The following is a 22,166-nucleotide window of genomic DNA, read 5'->3' as shown; positions in this document are numbered from 1 at the left end:
GAGGAAAAAGTTAAGTATCCTCTAAACTGTACATTTCTAAGTACTAGGAACACAGCAGTGATGGTGGATAGTAGCAGAGAGAAACCAACAAGGCTCGTTAAGAATCAATATAAAGAGCCAATTTTAAAAAGTCAAGGAATACTTGTGCTTTCCAAGCAGTATTTAGCCTCAGTGTATAAACTGGCTGAGATCAATAGTCGACTTCTAGGCAGCTCAAAACAGGTCAAGAGAGGCATGCCCTTCGTTCTTTCTTCCACCTGTGCTTCACCCCTGCTGAGATTTGGGGATTTGCAGAGCAGGCAGAAGAAGTTAGTTTTAGTCAGAATAACTGGGCTAAAAAATCCAGGTTTTGAAGAACAGAAACAAAAATTAAAATCAAACTTGTCCTCTTCTAGGATTTCAAGAAATGGTAGCATTTGAATGGCTTCTGCTTGTAAAAGAAAGAGCAGGTGGTTTAGAGAAGGCTCTAAGCATGCAAGCCTACATGCACTGGGGGATAGAATCACATTCCACACACCCGCTCTTCCTTGCCCCATCTCTGGACCCAATAGATGTCCAATGCATTAGATAAAATATTTGCATAGGACCTATGCAACAGATTGTTCCTTGGGAATTATTTTCATTAATGACCACATAATCCAGTATCTTAACAATTTCATTCAAGTCCAGATCCACCTCCACAGCTTGGAGCTGCAAGTGGGAGGATGACCACAGCACCACTCCCAAATGTTTTTGAATTAAGTGTGTGATTTGGCTATGTGGTCCATCACTCTGTTCTGGCTCCAGGGGGTGGGATGTAACAGAGATGCCTTGGTACCATACTCCCTAGGTGCCCCAAGTAGCCAACAAACACAAAACCAAGGCAAACCCAGCTTTCCCTTCCTGCTTCTGAGCTTGGAGTTGAAGATGGCAGCAGGGAAATGTCATTGACATCACATTGTGTTTCACAGGTGCACCGTCAAGGAGAACATGTCCACTGCTTGGTGGTCCACAAAGTTTGGCTTGCTCTTCACTTTTAATTTCACTCTTAATCACTCTTGATAATACTATACTATACTTTGTTGTTGTTTAGTCATGTCCGACTCTTCGTGGCCCCATGGACCAGAGCACGCCAGGCACTTCTGTCTTCCACTGCCTCCCGCAGTTTGGTCAGACTCATGTTTGTAGCTTCGAAGACACTATCCAACCATCTCGTCCTCTGTCGTCCCCTTCTCCTTGTGCCCTCCATCTTTCCCAACATCAGGGTCTTTTCCAGGGAGTCTTCTCTTCTCATGAGGTGGCCAAAGTATTGGAGCCTATACTATACTATACTATACTATACTATACTATACTATACTATACTATACTATACTATACATATCTATCAACTATGAAAAATGTTGGATTGAAGTGAAAAAGGATTTAGAAGTATGGACAAATTTGAAGTTATCATTGTTAGGCCGAATTGCTGTGATAAAAATGAATGTGTTGCCAAGGATGTTGTTTTTGTTTCAAACATTGCAAATTTTGGATAAGATGGATTGTTTCAAGAAGTGGCAGAAAGATATTTCCAGATTTGTTTGGCAGGGCAAGAAGCCTCGGGTAAAATTTAAGATATTAACTGATGCCAAAGAAAGAGGTGGATTTGCCCTGCCAGACCTTAAACTTTATTATGAATCAGCTGCTTTTTGCTGGCTGAGAGAATGGCTGCTTCTTGAAAACACTGAAGTGTTGGATCTAGAAGGCTTTAATAATGCATTTGGTTGGCATGCATATTTGTGGTACGATAAGGTAAAAGCACATAAAGTGTTTAAAAATCATATTGTTAGAAAAGCATTGTTTAATGTTTGGATAAGGATTTGTTAGAAAAGAAAACCCCAAGATGGTTGTCACCAATGGAAGCGAAGGCACAGAAAAAACTCAATATGGAGGCCAAATGGCCGAAATATTGGGAAATTCTGGAACAAGATGGAGACAGAATAAAATTGCAGAGCTTTGAAAAATTGAAAAACAAAGTGCGAGATTGGCTCCATTATTACCAAATAATGGAGGCATACAATTTAGACAAAAAAGTTGGCTTCCATGGTACATGACCCCAGTCAAGCTAGCAAAAATTTATCATTTGCCTGACAATAAGTGTTGGAAGTGTAAAGAAACTGAAGGTACTTTCTATCACCTTTGGTGGATGTGCCTGAAGATTAAGGCTTTCTGGGAAATGATATATAATGAAATGAAAAAGGTACTTAAATGTACTTTTCCTAAGAAACCAGAGGCCTTTCTCTTGGGCATAGTCGGCCAATTGGTGTCAAAGAAAGACAGAATTTTCTTTATGTACGCCACGACAGCAGCAAGAATACTTATCGCAAAGTATTGGAAGACACAAGATCTACCCACCCTGGAAGAATGGCAGATGAAAGTGATGGACTACATGACATTGGCTGAGATGACTGGCAGAATCCGTGATCAGGGAAAGGAGACGGCGGAAGAAGAATGGAAGAAGTTTAAAATTTACCTTAAGGACTACTATAAACTGCATGAATGTTAGAATGTCGAGGTTTTGAGAAAGAAAGGGTTTCAGCGATATAAGATTAGAATGAAGGAAAGATTAAGAGGACAGAGGCTTGACAGAACTATTTAGAAGTTGCTGAAAAACTTTGGACATTGGGATACAGAAAGGGGAGGTATGGGGGAGTCCGAGAAACAAGGTTTATGAAAAAAAGGGTATGAAACTATACATGTTTGTATGTCTTTTTATATGTTTGTATTGTTTTTAAAAAATTTTTGTAAAACCAATAAAAATCTTTAAAAAAACAAACAAAAAAGTTGGCTTCCAGGTGGAAAAATCAAAATTGGAAACAGAATTGTTAGACCCAAAAATCAAGAATTTGTCAAGAATGTATAACTTGCTGTTGAAATGGAACACTCAGGATAAAACGGTGAAGTCAGCTATGATTAAATGGGCACAAGATGTTGGACATAACATAATGATGGCTGACTGGGAACAGTTATGGACCACAGGTATGAAATTCACGGCATGTAATGCCCTAAGAGAAAATTTAATGAAAATGATTTATAGGTGGTACATGACACCAGTCAAGCTTGAAAAAAATTACCATTTGCCCGACAACAAATGTTGGAAATGTAATGAGACTGAAGGTACATTCTTTCACCTTTGGTGGACATGCCCAAGGATTAAGAGATTCTGGGAGATGATTTATAACGAAATGAAAAAGGTATTCAAATATACCTTCTTGAAGAAACCAGAGGCCTTTCTCCTGGGCATGGTCGGCCAATTGGTGTTAAACAAGGATAGAACTTTCTTTATGTATGCAACAACAGCAGCAAGAATACTCATCGCGAATTATTGGAAGACACAAGATTTACCCACCCGGGAAGAATGGCAGATGAAGTTGATGGACTACAGTGGTGCCTCGCAAGACGAAAAGAATCCGTTCTGTGATTCTCATCGTCTAGCGGTTTTTTCGTCTTGCGAAGCAAGCCCATTGAAGGATTAGCGGATTAGCGGATTAGCGCTATTAGCGGCTTTTAGCGGCTTATCCTCTGATCGGATCAGCTGATAAGCGGCTTAGCGGCTTAGAAAAGGGGGGGAAGGGGGGAAACCAGCAGGAACTCGCAAGACATTGTCGTCTTGCGAAGCAAGCCCATAAGAAATTCGTTTTGCGAAGCACCTCCAAAACGGAAAACTCTTTCGTCTAGCGAGTTTTCCGTCTTGCGAGGTATTCGTCTTGCGGGGCACCACTGTATATGGAACTGGCGGAAATGACTGGCAGAATCCGAGACCAGGGAGAAAAGTCGGTGGAAGAAGACTGGAAAAAGTTTAAAGATTATTTACTGAAATACTGTAAAATTAATGAATGTTAGAAGAATGTTGGAATGAAGTTACATGGCTTTAGTAGAAATGCTATAAGGAATTAAGTATAAACAGATTAATAGAATATTAAAGGAAAAAATAAGGTTAGAATGTGTTAAGATAATTATAGGATAGAAAACAGAGGAAGATGGAAAGGAATTGCTGAAACAATTAACAGAAGTGGAATACAAAAAGGGAGGTGTGAGGAGGTCGTTGAAATAAGTGAATGGAAGATAAGATATTGAAATTGTTTGATGTTTTTTAAACTGTTTTTGTTTTGTTAGTTTAATGTGTTAGTGTTATGTAGTGTTTTTATATTGTATTGTATTGTATTGTTTTTTTCCCTTTCTTGTTTTGTTCTTTTTTGTAGTGTTTAAATTGTTGGAAAAGTAATAAATATTATTTTAAAAAATATATACTATACTATACTATACTATACTATACACATGGATATTCAAGTTGCAAAATATAGGTGGCTATTGTGAAGTTTGGGGAAAGACAAATAGAGAGGAATGAACTTGCTCAGTGTCCCACAAAAAGCTCAATAATTTTTGTCCTGGTATTGCACGGCACCAACAGTCCATCTAGCCCAGTATTATCAGGCACAGGTTTTCCCCATCCCTACTTCCAGGGATCTCAACACTACATTTCTCTTTTAATCTATTCAAAATTCAGAATAGCATTGCCCGCTAGCTTTAATAAAGCATTAAATATTCTCCTCATTTTAAAGCTCATAACCAGTGACAGATCAGAGAAGATTATCACTGTACGATAGGTGCCCCCAAGGGAGCTAATCAGCAATACTAGACACTGTGTGCAATATACACTTTCGGAAAACCACATTCTCATCCCAGTTAGAATTCACAAGCCAATTAGTGTCAGCAGGGAGAAAAAGCAAAATGTATGCAATGCTGTTAAAAAGAATGTTAACGCCATTAAAAAACAATAACCCAAATACTGCATTTAACAAAATGTTCTGTGTTTCTCGCCAATTTTAATTGCTTTGCAGCCATATGCAAGTTTCCTTCTGAAATGCAAGCTTACAAATTTTCTAGCCCTCACAGCTAGGGAAAACTGGGCAAGCGCGACGGCGGTCTGAACAAGTAATCAGAGGATAAGAAGAAGATCTATACTGTATAGTTTAAGTTCCAGTCAGGTCTCTTCATTAGACCTCACATGCACTTTTGAGGCCTTAGGCCAGAGCTTTCTAAACTTTTCATGTTGGTGACACTTTTTTTAGACATGCATCATTTTGCAACACAGTAATTCAGTTTAACTAGCAAACCGGAGGTTAAACTAACCCCTTTCCAGCCCTGGGAGGAGTGTGGTGATCATCCGTGTGACACATTTACACTCTGCAGCTGGCAACACTAACAGGTCGTGACAGACAGTTTGGAAAGCTCTGCCTTGTGCACTTCCAGACTGTTATTTTGTGGACAGAATTTAGCTGCATACCAGCAAATGCAAGCTGTGCATTTAAAGTGCATTTGATGATCTTGCCCAAGAAACTTGCTTCCAAAAACAGCCTCTGGACTTTTTGAGATAAGGAAAGTGATGGGAAAATGTGCTGGAAACTGTGGGGTAACAATGCAATGTCTTTAAACTTCTCCGCAAATCAGGATGAACGCTCAATAAACAGGTAATCTGGAAGTGACCTTCATACGGCAGGATATGCACAATTTATTTTATTGTGAGTGCTGAAAATAGTTCGTTTGTGTCTTCCCAGGTTTCTGGTTCTAACCTTGTGTAGAGGTTCTAATCTCTACCTATTTCTGCCAGGCAAAATAGCCTGTCCCCAAACAATACAAGGGTGGAATAGTTGAAAAAGAGCACAACTTTGTGGATTCTTCTGCCCTGCTCTTATGCCAGTTGCACAATCTACCATTCTGCCTGCTAGAAAGACACAACTCCACCAACCCCAAAGCAAATGGGGTAGGATCAGGGTAGGAAAATCCATGGTTGTGTTAACTTTCATAGCTGACCTAGATGGCACAAAGCTGGAGTAGCTGCAAATGAGACAACATGACTCTCAAACAAAGGAAACAGAATCTGTGACCCAACTGAAGACAGGTGATCATGCATAGGTGCATAGCCTTTTGATTTATGGTGGAGTATTTTCAAAGAAAAGGCAGGGGAGGGGGGAAAGCAGGATAACAGGCAAGGAAAGCAAACAACACAGCATCTGCTGTATCCTGTTCAACCACCACAATGGTCAAGCCTTTCAAGATTTCATGTGGCGTTTCCGTCAAGCAATCCAAGTTTTAATATCTTTTTCAGTATTGGTCAGTTTCAAGTGGAGCAAGTCAAACCTGCACCCAAACTCCATGGTGCAGGTACCACAAATGAGAATTAACTGCACATTCACATGAAATGGGGCAGCAGCATAGAGGCGCTGATATAATGTATTTGTAGAAGGCAGCAGCAACAACAGAAACCAACTGCAGGAGAGCTAATTTAGCTATGATGTGGACATCCAACACTTGCAATTCACAAATCTCAACCTTCAGCACAGCAATTCATGTGTCTGAGTGGGCAGCAGTGGGCAAGACAGATTGTCGCTGCTGGTTAAGTTGCCCAGAGCTGTCTTTCCCAGGACTGCTTCACTGCCGCCTTCACTCACCTTGACATTTTTTTTCAGCATCACTAGGTAAAAGATTGCCCACAGTGCTTGCATTATTAATCTGAATTACATTTCTGAAGATGATGAAATTTTGTACCAGCATAATTTCTTTGATGGTGCTCAAGCTAATATTTCATCATACTAATTCCAACCAAGGGGGAAAGCCTGAAAGACGTCACTCCATCTAAGTTACTGCCTGATCCCCATCAGAAACCCACGCCGCTAACACCCCACAACTGATTTTCCCCCCAGCTATTATATGCATAGCCTTGCCTCCTGTCATCAGCCTCTGCCCCAGGCATGAGATCTAAAATGACAGATGCCAAGATTTTATTCATCCTTTCACCTAGGACAACTTATTATCTCCTTGGGTCCAGCAGATTCTGCTATGGCCTTGAGGGGACACCTTTCCTAGAGAACACCTGCTCTGAAAACCAGCAGGTCCAAATGCATAATGCAATTAAACCTAAAATTACATAAGAAGACAAACAGGCTCAAGATCCCTAGTGCTATTTCCATCTCTCTCAGTAAAGCACTGCATCAGTCAGCCAACAAAACTCGGATTGATTGACATAAGTGAGAACACAAGTATGCTACCCACTTTTTTTTGGCTAAAACGTATTAAGGATCAGGTTATCTAAACTCAAGTCACATGGATGTAGCACCAATTAGAAAGGCAAGACCTTCAAGGCACTATGTAATTAACATTGCTGATAACCATTCAAATCAAAGTAGTATGCAGCTACTTCTTACAATGCCCACCTGAAATTTATTAGATGTAATTAGGGATGCTAGAGGATTCTGACAAAAACACAAACAGAAGCGAAAATTGCTGGCATTTGCTAATTCATCCTATGCCTGAAATGGAAATTGATCAAGCAAATACCAAATGGAAATTGCTGTTGTTTTCAGTCCACAAACAATATGTAATTCATGACTCCCCATCTTCATTTGAATCATGTTTCCATTGCATTGAAAAGAATGCTACGGAAACAATTGCATCATTAATATCTTTAAATTTTAACTTACATAAATAACATAAATAATAAGAAGGTACATTAAATAGAGGACAGTGAGACAAAAAATGTAGCATTTGGGGGGAAACGAACTGCAGCAGAACAGAAACAGCACTGATTGTGACAAAGACCAGTCAGATTGGAAACAGTTGCATTCTTGCACCCACAGCTTATTTCCCACAGTCCACCACTCTATTTAAAACACAGTCACAGAGACCATTACTGCCAATAAGGTTGCAGCCACATTGGTGTACTCTAAGTTAAGTCCATCATTGCCTACTCAAACAGTCCACTCTTCAAATGCTCCCCAATATGGGGGATAATAAATGTTGGCTGATCTGGCCAGGTTGCTAGGGATTACAACTAGACAACGCATGTGAACTGAACACTTGAAAGCACTATACAAATGCTAAGTAGCATTGCATTATTATGATGATTAAGATTAATCACAGAGCTAAATCCAACTCTCAATAAAAATAAAAATGCATTTCCATGTACCTGCCTTACAGCTCAACCTTCCTTTTCCATGTTAAAGAACAGAGACGCAGAAGAGTAAATGTGTTCCAACAAGTTTGAGTTCCACAACTGCTTCAGTATTTACCAGTATTACTGTTAATCAGGATAAGACAATGGGCCAAGTCTTCACAGCAAGCCCCAACTCTGTTCACCGCCTCAGAACCCTGTTGAACCCAAGTGTCATTTCCATGCAGCACTTTAAGCTGAGGTTGTTCATCCTTGCTGGAGGTGCAATTCAAGCATACAACAGTTTTCCAGCATAGCTAAAATCACTTCCAAATTAAACAGCCTAATCTCATACACATTTCTACTGAGAAGCAGAGTCCTATTGAGTTTTATGGGACTTACTCCCAAGTTTAGGGGCTACAGGATTGCAGCCTAAACCTCAATTTCTTTCATTTTGCAGGGCCAGGCATAAGACAGGATTAGTTTTGTATTATACCTTGTGATCCTTTGCTTCTGTGAGAAAAGCTAAGTCAACAAGAGATGTCTGCCTTACCACTAACTTTTTTTTTTTGTATTTAAGGAGTGTAATTCATTATGTTTACTAAATAGCAACCCTGCAAATTCTACTATTGAAGGAGCTAATTTACTATTAAACTGAGCCATGTGGCACCAAGACAATTAGCATGACTATAGAGTGGCAATGCTATATTAAAGACAAAACAGTAAAGAATATCTGAATAAACCTTTGCATATGCTTTCTTCCATAAGTAACAGGTGTTTTATTATTTCTAATTAAACCTTTTACGCTTATACGATTTTTAAAATGATGAATTTTTACACATGACTCATTCTTCTCATCCAAACAGCTAAGCACTTATTTATAATTTCTTGAAGACAAACCCAGCCAACATGATGAAAATCAAATTATCGATCAAGAAAAAAGTAATTAATGTACAAAATCTATATCCCATTTTCTGACTAAGCCTCGCAAATAATGGATTCAAGCTCACTCAGTAAATCTTCTTATTCACAAAGTAATTTTCAACCCAGAGGAAGTAAGGTTTCCTCTGCAATCCTAAGCACAGACCAAAAAGCAGGCAATGTCCAATGATCTCTACCTCTGTAAAATGGTGCAGAATTGAATTGGAAGCTGGAATCGTGCAAAAACAAACAAAAAACCTTCATTAGCAATGTAGAAGAAGAAGAAGAAGAAGAAGAGTTTGGATTTGATATCCCGCCTTTCACTCCCCTTCAGGAGTCTCAAAGCGGCTAACATTCTCCTTTCCCTTCCTCCCCCACAACAAACACTCTGTGAGGTGAGTGGGGCTGAGAGACTTCACAGAAGTGTGACTGGCCCAAGGTCACCCAGCAGCTGCATGTGGAGGAGCGGAGACACGAACCCGGTTTCCCAGATTACATGACTACCGCTCTTAACCACTACACCACACTGGCTGAAGTGTAACCACTTCAGACACTCTTGTGAACAATGGGGCATGCTGTTAAGAGTTAAATATAGATCAAAGAAGCAGAATTTATGTCTTTAAATTGCTGTCTTGAGTAGGCTTGAAAAGTTGCTGTAGCTAGCAAGTGCTATGAGTGTATGTCTGAGGAAAATTGAGCGAGTCAGAAAGAAAGAGAAGAGGAAAAATGAAAGACGTTTAATATACCATTGATTTCATGAAGAGATGGTGCTGTGAATAGATGTGTGTCGATCTGAACTTTTTCTATGATTTATTACTGTAGGTCATGGCATGAGTAAAAAGGTTGGCATAACTTAATATGACAAGAGAACCTTCGTTATTAACTTTATTGACCCTGGTACTACCAGTCTGACCTCAAAACGTGCCCTGGAAGGCACTCAGAAGACAATCATCATATGTAAAGATCATCATATGTAAACCTAGCTCCCATTAAAACCTACTTAACATCTGAATGGATGTCATTATTCTTATTTATTAAATTTATATACCACCCTTTATCTGCAGATCTCAAGATAATGTCAGGACCCAATGGCATTCTGGGTAAATTGGGAGAGCAACTACCACTACTGTATTTCTCTTATTATTAATGGCAGCAATATTTTCTTTAATCAAAACAAAACAGCTCCAGCAGGCCTCCTGTGTCCCAGCATGCCAGATAATGGGCAATCTACAAAAGCGTGCCATCATAAGGCTTACATTTGCTTGACACATGAAGGAGACTGAGGTGATAGTCTCCTGGACCATACTACTTCAGACTGCAAGTGGGGGTGAATGATTTCTGAAAGTCCTTCACATGCAACCATTTTCCTGCAAAGAGCAGCTCAGAACCTGCCTGGCCCACTTCCTTCTCTGCTAGTTCTCCATTTCTAGCAATGTGATGTTTGTCTTTTAAACGTAGGGAGATATTTATAGAAAATTATTGTGGTGCTTGTACTCTGAAGCAGGACACCCCAGAACTCCATTATAGTCTCACAACTCAGTCGCCTCATTTCACATGTATAGTCCAGGCCTTAATGCTTGCTTCAAAGACAGAGCTGCACTGTGTCACGTCTTAATGATGGAGAGCTATGCCAAGCACAAATCTGTTACAGTGGTACCTCGGGTTAAGAACTTACCGTATTTTTCGCTCTATAACACGCAGATTTTTTCTCCTAAAAAGGAAGGGGAAATGTCTGTGCGTGTTATGGAGCGAATGTGTGGAAAAATAAGGCAAAAATCAAACCGCGCTTCAGGGAGAAGGGAGCTCCGTGATACAGGAAGTGGCAGCTTTCCTGCATTCTGCCTCAGGGTCTTACTGCCCGCCCTCTCTGTTTCCTTGCTGTGTTTGCTCAAACGGAACAAAGAGCAGGGAAAGCCCCTCCCCTCCAGGCAAGTAGAGAGGGAAAGCAGAGCGTCCGAACAAAGAGCAGGGAAAGCCCCTCCCCTCCAGGCAAGTAGAGAGGGAAAGCAGAGCGTCCAAACAAAGAGCAGGGAAAGCCCCTCCCCTCCAGGCAAGTAGAGAGGGAAAGCAGAGCGTCCGAACAAAGAGCAGGGAAAGCCCCTCCCCTCCAGGCAAGTAGAGAGGGAAAGCAGAGCGTCCGAACAAAGAGCAGGGAAAGCCCCTCCCCTCCAGGCAAGTAGAGAGGGAAAGCAGAGCGTCCGTCCTTCTATCCTGTCCCTGCTCCGGAGGAACAATGTTTGTGAAGGGAAGAGAGATTACAGGTTCGGCTTAAAATTCTGATTTGACTTCCTGCTTTTTGTTTTTGGAGACACACAGCATTCAAATATGCTTTCTTCCATTTAAAGAGGGAGAGAGAGAGAGAGAGAGCACACGCTGGCTGGCTTGTGTGGGTGGGTGGGGGAAAACTTTTGCCTTCCTTTCCTCACGTTATAGCCCTCTCCTGCATTCTTAGCCTTCTGTGTTTTTCCTTCCCTCCCCACTTAAAGTGTGGTTACAAAGCATGGATCCTCAGGATCTTTGCATTGGGTCACCCCAAATTCACCATCAGAACACACAGCATGTCCATGGCTACAGCCTGCCCCCCCCAAAAAAAATCACGCACCCACTGTTGCCTGGGGCTGCAATGGTGCAAAAACGTGGTTACAAAGCATGGATCCACATGGATCCTCAGGATCTTTGCATTGGGTCACCCCAAATTCACCATCAGAGCACACAGCATGCCCATGGCTACAGCCTGCCCCCCCCAAAAAAAAATCACGCACCCACTGTTGCCTGGGGCTGCAATGGTGCAAAAACGTGGTTACAAAGCATGGATCCACATGGATCCTCAGGATCTTTGCATTGGGTCAGCCAAAATTCACCATCAGATCACATGTCTGTGGCCACAGCATGAAGCACAAAAATGATACGTCCACTGTTTCATTCAGAATATTTTTTCCCTTGTTTTCCTCCTCTAAAAACGATGTGCGTGTTATGGTCAGGTGCGTGTTATAGAGCGAAAAATACGGTAATTCGTTCTGGAGGTCCGTTCTTAACCTGAAACTGTTCTTAACCTGAGGTACCACTTTAGCTAATGGGGCCTCCTGCTGCTACCGCGCCACAATTTCTGTTCTCATCCTGAAGCAAAGTTCTTAACCCGAGGTACTATTTCTGGGTTAGCGGAGTCTGTAACATGAAGCGTCTGTAACCCGAGGTACCACTGTTTTTTTTCATTTTAAAATATCTAAGGATCCTCCCCTGTAAAAATTTAGCCAATCCATCCCAAAATAACCCTTATAAGTTCACTGCTATTGATGCCCCCCATAAAATTCTCTCTCTCTCTCTCTCTCTCTCTCTCTCTCTCTCTCTCTCTCTGCAAATCACAGAAGGAAGAAGCAGGAGCTGCAGAAAAGCCACAAGGGACTTTCTTACTAAACCTGGCAAATAATACATTCCATTTTTTTAATCTTTGGTCAGGAAGTGGGAGGACCTTCATTCTCTCTACAAAATATTGATTAAGCGATGGATTCTGGTCTGGGGAAGAATCTGCCCACTTGTCTCCCCAAGGAGCTGAAGAAGAAATGTATTAGTCTACATTTATTTATTTCTCTTAGTCACTTACTACAAAAGGCCTGGAAGCAACTATTGTTTTAATATTGTGTTACCTACCTTGCATTTATTTATTTTATTTCTATAGCGCCCTTCATAAGGATCACGAGGTGGTTTACAATATAAAAACCACAAAAATATGTAACATAGTAACAAACAAAAACAATACAGTTTAAGAGGTCGTAAACTGTTTAATCAGCCAAAGGCCTGAGAGAAGAGGAATGTTTTTGCCTGGCGCCTAAATATATGTAAATGTTTAATAAAAAGTTACAGATGTTAACTATTTATAGTAGTTAAAAGTTAACTATAAAATATTAGAATAAGTAATAGCATCTGGCCTTCTTGCTAAATTGAAGGGCCTTCTTGATTTAAGGTGGTTCTAACAACACACACACACACACACAGTTTTCTAATAGAACAGAGCAGCCAGTCTGAGAGGGTACCACATGTGGCTGAGGGCAATGACTTTGGCATCAGGCTCATGCACTGCCCTGTGCAGATGTACCAGCCGTAAGTTCTCTTTCAAAGGGCTGTGGAGTCGCCTCCTAACCAGATGCGCTACTTGTGTTGAGCCAGCATTGGCGTCAGGAGCAAGGTGGCAGAGAGCGGTTGCCACTGAGGAAGGGGCAGTGCTGCTGCCCGTGGAAGCTGACCACTGTAGAAGAGGAGGAGGAGAGAGCCTGGGGTTTCTTTTCCAGAAAAAATGGTGTCAGTACTGCACATACCGCCAGAATAAAGCCCTGGTTAAAAGTGAGAGTGCATGAGTGCAGAGACCTACATTCAAACCCACACATAGCCAGGAAGCTCCCTAGATTACCTTGGGCTATTCACTATCTCTTTAATTTGCTACATGGCATTGTAAGTACTGTATAAAAGTAAGAAATGATGCACACCACCCTGAGCTACTTGGAGAAAAAATGGAACCTGAACATGATGTAAGGTGATAGTTGCTTGTATGCTACTATTAACCTGGTCTATCAAGGGTTAAGATAATAATAATAATAATAATAATAATAATAATAATAATAATAATAATAATTTATTTATTTATTTATTTATTTATTTATTTATTTATACATACATACATACATACATACATACATACCCTGCCCATCTGGCTGGGCTTCCCCAGCCACTCTGGGCGGCTTCCCAAAAAATATTAAAATACTGTAATACATCAAACATTAAAAGTTTCCCTAAACAGGGCTGCCTTCAGATGTCTTCTAAAAATCTGGTAGTTGTTGTTCTCTTTGACATCTGGTGGGAGGGCGTTCCACAGGGAGGGCGCCACTACCAAGAAGGCCCTCTGCCTGGTTCCCTGTCGTCTCAGTCCATTTTCATTTACCTATGAAAACTCATCCCACTATGGTCCATACCTCCCCTGCTGTTACAAACTGTTCAATCTCCCTTGCATATTTTATAGAAAGATGGGGTATAAAGATCGAAGACTGTGGAGTGTGGAACTAGGGGAAACCTGAGTTCAAATCCCCATTCACTTACAAGGCTTACTGGGTGATCTTGGTCTAATAGCCAGCTCCGCATGTAAACACACAAGGGTTCTTGTGAGGATAAAGTGCAGATGTAGGTTACTGTAAAATCCTTGGGGAAAGTGTGGTATAAAAAATAAATGTGAAATAAAATAAATACTGTGGCATTTGCAATCCTGATTTAATATACAGAGACAAAACACAATATTACAGGAGCATAAGATGGAAAGCATTGTCTCTTAGCTGCAGGCTTCCCAAACCAGGTGCCTTCTAGACGTTCTGCAATACATTTCCCATCATCTCCAGCCAGCATGGCCAATGGTCAGGGATTATGGGAGTTGTGGTTTAAAAAAACTGGAGGGCACCAGGTCAGGGAAGGCTCACTGGAGCTCATCTGAAGTAAACACAAATGGAACTAGGCAGTAAGCATTTTTATTTAAGCCATAAGAACAGATGATTGGCTTAAATGGGTTTAGGATGCAGGGGTGTGTGGCGACTTCACCCATTTAAAGTAGTTCTGGGTCAATTGAGAATAGACCATTCAGTCTCTTTCTGAGGAAGCAAGAATATACAGTTTCTAGGTAGAGTTGCATCGCTAAGTTAAACGTGCACAGCCACTACTACGAAATAACCCCAACTTTTAAATATGTTGTAATACAACCAAAGGGGAGCGGGTAATATGAATAAAGAAACCACCTTCTGCTTATGTGATTCTTGTTTTCCTCATGTCACTTAAACCCACTTACAGAATATACAACAGATTATATAGATCCAGGAAGCAGGATAAGGGACACTATGCTACCAGGCAGGTAATTTCATGGATGCACCACATAAAACATGTTCCTGCATCATACTCATAGCTCAGTACTTCTATAGAACCCAGAGTGCAAGTTGCTTTACAGAGCTGTTCTTTTTATTCCGAATTAGGCACTTATCGCCTACCATAGGTTCCACACACACAGGCATCAGCAGCCGTCCATAAAATATGTCAAACAACAAGGGGGTGGGGTCAGGGTACCAAAATCACGAAAAAAGGGGTTTCTTAACCAAAAGAACCTCCCCTCCGCCCGCCACTTCTCTCCTTATAAATGTGATATAAAGAGAAAGCTTGAGGGGAAATCCCTTAATACATTAGAAGATGAAAAAACCTAGCCTGTCCCTGAATATGCAGCGGAGAGGGACAGCGCCAGGGGGAGCAAACATGGTTGTTCAAGGCTTGACAAGCTTGGGATTGAAACCACTTCCCGTGCTAGGACGTAAACAAGGCAGAGAAATCTTCCTGAGCATGTGCAGAGTGGCTTGCGTTTCTCAACACCGAACAGCTCCTAAACACCCGGGGGGCGGGGCTTCCAGACGAGACTTCCAGCCCCGTTTGAGACTCGCCGCCAGCCTCTGCTGCCGTGAATACGGTGCCAGCCCGGAGCTCCCTCCCTCCCTCCTGCCGCTGTCTCCATCGGTTTCTTGCCGCCCGAGCCTTACCTGGGCAGCAGCAGCAGCCTCTGGGCTCAGGGGTCGCGGCTGAGGCGACTCCGCGTCGAGCGCGACCAAGAAACACAGGCAGCAGCGGAGCAATAAGAAGCCAACTCCGCTCTGCCAGGCAAGGATGGGAAGTCAGGCCGCGGCGACCTCGACCACGCCCCCGTCTCCAGGCCCCGCCTCCGACCCCGCCTTTCTGTCAGCGGGCGCGGCGCGATGGCATCACCAGGGCCGTCACTCCCGCCCCGCCCGCCCGCTTTGCCCCGCCCCCTCCCTCCCTCCCTCCCTCTGGAAGAGTTTCTTCTTGTCGTGTTGGCGACGCTGCGGCGTCTAGATTGTTCTGCGTCGCCTTAAAGGCTGCTCAATATGTTGTGGGCATGAGGTCTCATGGGCTTCATTGCAATGGGAGTAAGCCCCATTGAATCCAAGAGGGCAAACTTCTGAGTAGACATGGCTAGGCTTGCGCTGTTAGCCATTATTTATGTATTTGTGTTATTTATTTATTTCATGGAATTTGTATGCCACTTGATTGTGGGGGTGAAAAAACCTCAAAGCTGATTACAAATATATATACACACCCACATACTGTATATATAAACAATAAAACCATCACTAATGACAACCATGAATTAAAACGTACAGACAGTTAAAAGCACAATAAAGGTAAAGGTACCCCTGACCATTAGGTCCAGTTGCGGACGACTCGGGTTGTGGCACTCATCTCACTTTACTGGCCAAGGGAGCCGGCGTTTGTCCGCAGACAGCTTCCCGGTCATGGGACCAGCATGACTTAAGCCGCTTCTGGTGAACCAGAGCAGCGCACAGAAACGCCGTTTACCTTCCTGCCAGAGCAGTACCTATTTATCTGCTTGCACTTTGACGTGCTTTAGAACTGCTAGGTGGGCAGGAGCAGGGACCGAGCAACGGGAGCTCACCCCGTTGCGGGGATTCGAACCGCCAACCTTCTGATTGGCAAGTCCTAGGCTCTGTGATTTAACCCACAGCGCCACCCACATCCCTAAAAGTATGCATACTTTTCAGCAATTTTTTTTTGTTTCTGCTGAAATAAATAGAAATCAAACTAAAACAATAAAACAACTAAAACAATAAAACAAAATTAGTTAGGGGAGGTGTTAAGTATTATCCTAAGGTGACAGGTAGGTAGATGATACATCCATATATATGGATATATATGCACCTGCCAACTTATCCATGCACCTGATGAAATAGATGGTTAGGCCACAAAAGGTTATGCCATAACAGATGTGATAGTGTTCAAGATTTATTGGTTTTGTCCTAAGGTATTTTGTAAATGCCCGCCTTGTAGCCTTTGTGTATTGTAGTCTAAAGCGCAAGATGATGTACAGGTTGTTGAGTTTTTTCATAGGCTGAAGCTGCAGTTTTAAAGAAACATTCTGAGGAAGAAGGAATGCCTTTCAAATCAACAGATCCAGTCAAAGCCGTGATAACAAGACCTGGATTTAACAAAGAAACCAAGCCCTTTCCTTTTCCTTTTATTTTATAACACTCGGCAATCAGTTGTTTTCACAAGAGATATCGTGAGATTGCTCTCAGCCGAGATTGTGTATCTTTGCTCTAAATAAAGTGCAATCATGGAATGTTTTCCCATGTGCCTGTGATTGCAGTATGGTTTTTTTAAGTAACCTTCCTCCCCATGATCTTCACTGTGGGACAGAAAGTATAAGAGCAACTTCAAAGTCAGATTTTAGCTTATTCGTATTCAATTAATTTAATGGGTAGCCTCAATGGTTTCAGAACCTTATATGCAGTGGCTGCATTAAGGTCCAGTTTTGGAGAGATTAAAAAGAGGGGAGGAGAAAGCTGAGGGAAAACTAGAGAGGGTGACACAAGAGGAGAGAGAAAGAGACGAAAGAGTAGATACATTTTAAAGTGGATTCCACTTTTGGAACCTGGGGTAAAAGGTGGTTCAGCTCAGGTATGGAAATGATGAAGGGCCCTGTTATTGTCTGTCTAGGTTTGCCTTCACATTTCAGACTCTGTAAATGCAAACAGAGCTTTTTGTGCAATGTGAACATATCCTTCCTGTTTAGCAATCTCCACAGTCAAACCTCAACTTACTTAATGATTGCTAGCACCCCCCTCACGCACGCACACACAGAGCTAACTTCTGAAACATTCCCATTACCGTCTCTTTTATCAGTGATTGAATCATCAGCAATTGGCAGAGGATAACAACCTCACCTGCTGATTTCTATAGATCAGTCCTCTCTTGAAAGCACAGAAGCTGGCCAGTTGGTGATGATTTTCCTGGTCAGTGGACAACCCAGAATTCAACTGTTCTTAAAATATAGTAATTGTTCTGTCTCATTTTAATATTATTCGTTGCCTTGGAGGACTTTTGACACATTGGGGGAAAATAAAAAATAAAAGCCCTAGCCTTGGCAGAACTCCTTTGCCTTAAACTGCTTATCAGCCAGAAACTGTACATTAAACTTTTCCATTACTGCTATACCCATGCCAAAAAACAGCAACTGGTTTTATGTCTGGCATACAGGTGTTTTATATTTTTGTAAACCACTTAGATGTTTTCTTACAACAGGTGGTATATACTTTTTGATAGATAAGAACAGAAGAACCAAAAAGTACCCCAAAATTTGGCACAAAATACTCTTTAAATGTTAATTTTTTGGGTGCAGTGAAAATTTTATGCTATAACTTTAACATCTCCATGTAGTGAGTAAACAGATATATTTTCAGCACTGCCACAAATTAATAATCCCCATGACACCTAGGAGATGGAAAGCCATTACAGTGAGATAGATTTCAAACTTGTACTGTATATCATTATAATATGCATGTGCTTTTAATGTTCCTACCTAAAAAGTATTAAATTGAGCTTTAGAATGTTTTCAAATCTTTCACATATGTGGTGTTTCAGTTTTGAACTCTTCACAATAATTTGATCCAAAACACACTTAACTAAAGGAAATAAAGGTCACATTGATATAACTGAAAATTATAAATAAACTAAGAATCATGGCCAAAATCTGCCTAACCCAAAATGTTTCTCTCTTCTACATAGCAGGCTGCTCAGTCCATACCAGTCCAACGTCCCCATTTTCTAGATATGAATGCTATTTGTTAAAACAAAATGAATCAATTCTTTTAAGCAGATATTGAATCATGATGGCAGCCTTCAAAATGCCATTATAAATAGTATAGATTGTGGACTAATCTCTCCAGGGAAATCCAGAATCCTCCTCTGCTTACAGTTTCATGCAGCTAAGAACTTTCTGTTCCAGCAGACTTTTCATTTCTGATGTCTGCTCTGTCATATTTGTATTGCTTGTGTGATCTGTTTATATTTTGCTTTTATAGTTTTAATGCTCTATTTTTATTGATTTAAATCTGTTAATAACTTGGTATATAACATAGAAAGCTGTGCTATAAATACAGAAAACTGGAATTATTGTTAAAAGGATAGACCTTGAATACATCACATTGAAAAAGGAAATGGGAATTTTAATGAAGTTAACAAAGTCTTTAATCCAGTGTACATGGAATCACATATAACCAGACAGACAAGGCAAAAAAAATATTAATGGGGTGAGAATTCTATCATTTGTTTTCCACCGGAGCATGAAATTAACATTGCTTACCTTTCATTGTTGTTGTTTATAGAAAGACTAATGATCACCATACAAAGACTTTTGTAACCAAATGGTTCATTTAGAAAGCAAGCAACAAGAAAATATAAGAGAAATGAATTTGCGTAGATATTTAGAATATTGCTTTATATGTCATTTGAAAAATATGTTGAAGGAATGACATGAGGATACTTGAAGAAAAAAATAAGGTAGCATTAGTTAAAGTGCATTTTGCTTCAACCCAGTTAAAATGACCCCATCCACTATTTCTCCCCTCTTCCAAAAAGCAAATCTGCTCTAAAAATCCACAAAAGAACATTTTACTGAAAGTCATATCTGGAGAAGCTCAATGAAGGTTATTTTCTTCTTTTATTTTTTAGCCATAGCCAACAGCTGGTGTTTCTGCTACAATGCCATTTTATCTAAGAATTAGTATACCAGCTCGTTCTTCCACATATTTGGGAATGGGAGGCGAGATGGGCAAAAAGGTGAGTTGGTTTGTTTGTTGTTGCATTTTTTAATAAAAGCATCTAAGATTATAAACCCAGGTAGGAGATCTGGTCTACTTTACGGCAAAAATGTTTGTACTGTCACCACATTTTATAATTAGGTTATATAAGGTTATGTTATATTAGGTTATGTAAAAGTCCTTTCATAGCAACTATTCGGAGATAAAATGATATAACACAGTCACTGAAAGCTATCCCACTAGTCAGCTTTGAAAGCGAAGTGTAAACTTCATTGTGCAGGGCCAACCCCTACACTGGATCAGAGGACATTTGGCAGTGGGGGCTGTTAAAATCGACTTCTAATGAAAATCCCTCCCTTCCTTCAGCAACTATCCTTGTATGCTTTAGCTATGAAGCATTCTACTCTGCAGCAGAATACATGAGGTAATAAATTATACATAAACACAGCTTCTTCCTGGTACATATGGCTCAGAGAGACCACCTGTCCCTGTGTGTTACTGCAAAAAGCACAGGTGCTGGAGCTTATAATAACAGGAAGCTAAAAATAGTGCATTTTCCCCACCCAAATTTTTGTCTATAATAAGCCTAACTTTCTCTCTTACTAGCTAGGGCATAAAACCAGATTAAGGGTTTGATGAAGTAGACTTCTTCTTTGGAGTAAATGGTTTGCTTTCAAGTATGCGTTTCATGACTTTGCAATTGCAAAGTATTAATTTTTCTTAAGCACTTTACTTTTCAGTTCACTGTAACATGAAATAAGGTACAATTTACATGTTTCACCAGTTTTAGTGTAAATAGATGCAGGGGGTTTGCCTTCATCAGGGTGAGAAACCTCAAGCCCTAAGGGGCTAAATGCAACCCTGAAGACCTTTCTGTGTGATCCTAGCCAAACTCAGGCCATAGCTAGCTCTGCTTCAGATCATCCCACGGTACTTTTGCCTGGCAAAAATGGGTCCTTGAACTATGATCTTGCCTCCTCTTTACCTGGATGTGGGGTGGAGGAATGTGGGTAGAGGATGGAGAAACCTTTCCCTTAAGTAAGACTCTTAGGCTATAATTTCCTAAGCACTATGGGTAGAGTTTTTACAGCGCAATCACCCCACTGCTATCGGTCCACTTCCAGTATACCCAGTGGGCTTACTCCTCAGGAAGTGGGTGTTTGACTCCAGCCTCAGGTTGTGATTTTAAAGACTGTGACTTAAAAGTCCCAATGATTTTTAAGTGGATCTCCCAGCATTCCAATAGACCTTCTAGGCAATAGTTCTTAGAACTGGGATGTTAGTAAACCACCCAAACCCATGGATTCAAGTTACAAGAAAGGAGATTTCTTGGAGGTTTTTGAGCAGAGGTTGGATGGTCATCTGCCATGGATGCTTTAGTTGAGATTCCTGCTTTGCAGGGGGTTGAACTAGATCCCTTGAGGTCTCTTCCGGCTCCTCAATTCTATTATTAATGGCCCAAGTCATTTCAAGTCTGATCAGCGTTCCTCTGGCTAGCCCCTGCTCCTTTAGCAGGGATTTGATATGTAAATATAAGCAGTTGAAGCTTTTCATGACATCAGGTCTATAACATGAATAAGGAACATGTGACCCTCCATATGTTGTTGGACTATAACTCCTATCAGCCCCAAGCCAGCATGGCCAGGGATGATGGGAGTTGTAGTCCAACAACTTCTGGAAGGTCACAGATTCCCCATACCTTATTTTCACAGGACTGCAGTGTGAGTTATTATGAGAGCAAGAGCACAGACCTGCACATGTGTGCTCAGATGTACATACCACTAAGTTCAATGTGACTTACACTCAGGTAAGCAGCTAAAGGATCACAGCTTGATAGTGCAATCAGATGCATGCTTACTCAAAAGTAAGGCCTGTTGAGCTTAATGGTACTTTTGTTGTTTACTCGTTTAGTCGTGTCCGACTCTTCATGAGCCCATGGACCAGAGCACGCCAGGCACTCCTGTCTTCCACTGCCTCCCGCAGTTTGGTCAAACTCATGCTGGTAGCTTCGAGAACACTATCCAACCATCTCGTCCTCTGTTGTCCCCAACTCCCGTGTAAATGTGCATATAATTTAATGTGGTGGCTGGTGCCTTCTTTCACCAAATAAGTGGGAAGCACATTTCCTCTACATGTGATCAAAGTGACTGAAAAGAATCTGGGATACAGGTAGAAGCAGCTACAGAAGCAGATGCAATGGCAGCAAAGGTAAACAGGTGAGACTGAGGTGTCCCTGTGGCATCAGCAGCAAGAGCAAGCAAAGGATGTCTTTTGTGCACCACCTTTATGCCTGGAGCTTGGGACAGTTGTTCCGTATGCCCAAGGGCAGAGAACCCCTACCAGCACTGCTGTATTATTTTCGAAACCATGAAACATAATTAGCCCAAGATGCTGTGTTAGTTCTTGTTTTTTTATTTTAATGGTGGTTTCCTTTTGTTTGAGACAATAAGACTATTATTTTATGCTCTGGGATACATTTTGATACAGCCTTTCAGTATTGAGTATACATACTACTCCCTTGGATACAATTGTCGCACAAAAGCCGCTCTTTAAAAGTCCTTTGAACTGTTGTATGAATTTATGAATTTAGAACAAAGGTAATGGTACCTAAGAAGAATTTCAAAAGAATATTGAGTGACTAAAGAACT

The sequence above is a fragment of the Podarcis bocagei genome, assembly GCF_964188305.1.
Source record: "Podarcis bocagei genome assembly, chromosome: 4".
Taxonomy (NCBI): domain Eukaryota; kingdom Metazoa; phylum Chordata; class Lepidosauria; order Squamata; family Lacertidae; genus Podarcis; species Podarcis bocagei.
Note: the sequence above shows the minus strand (reverse complement) of the source record.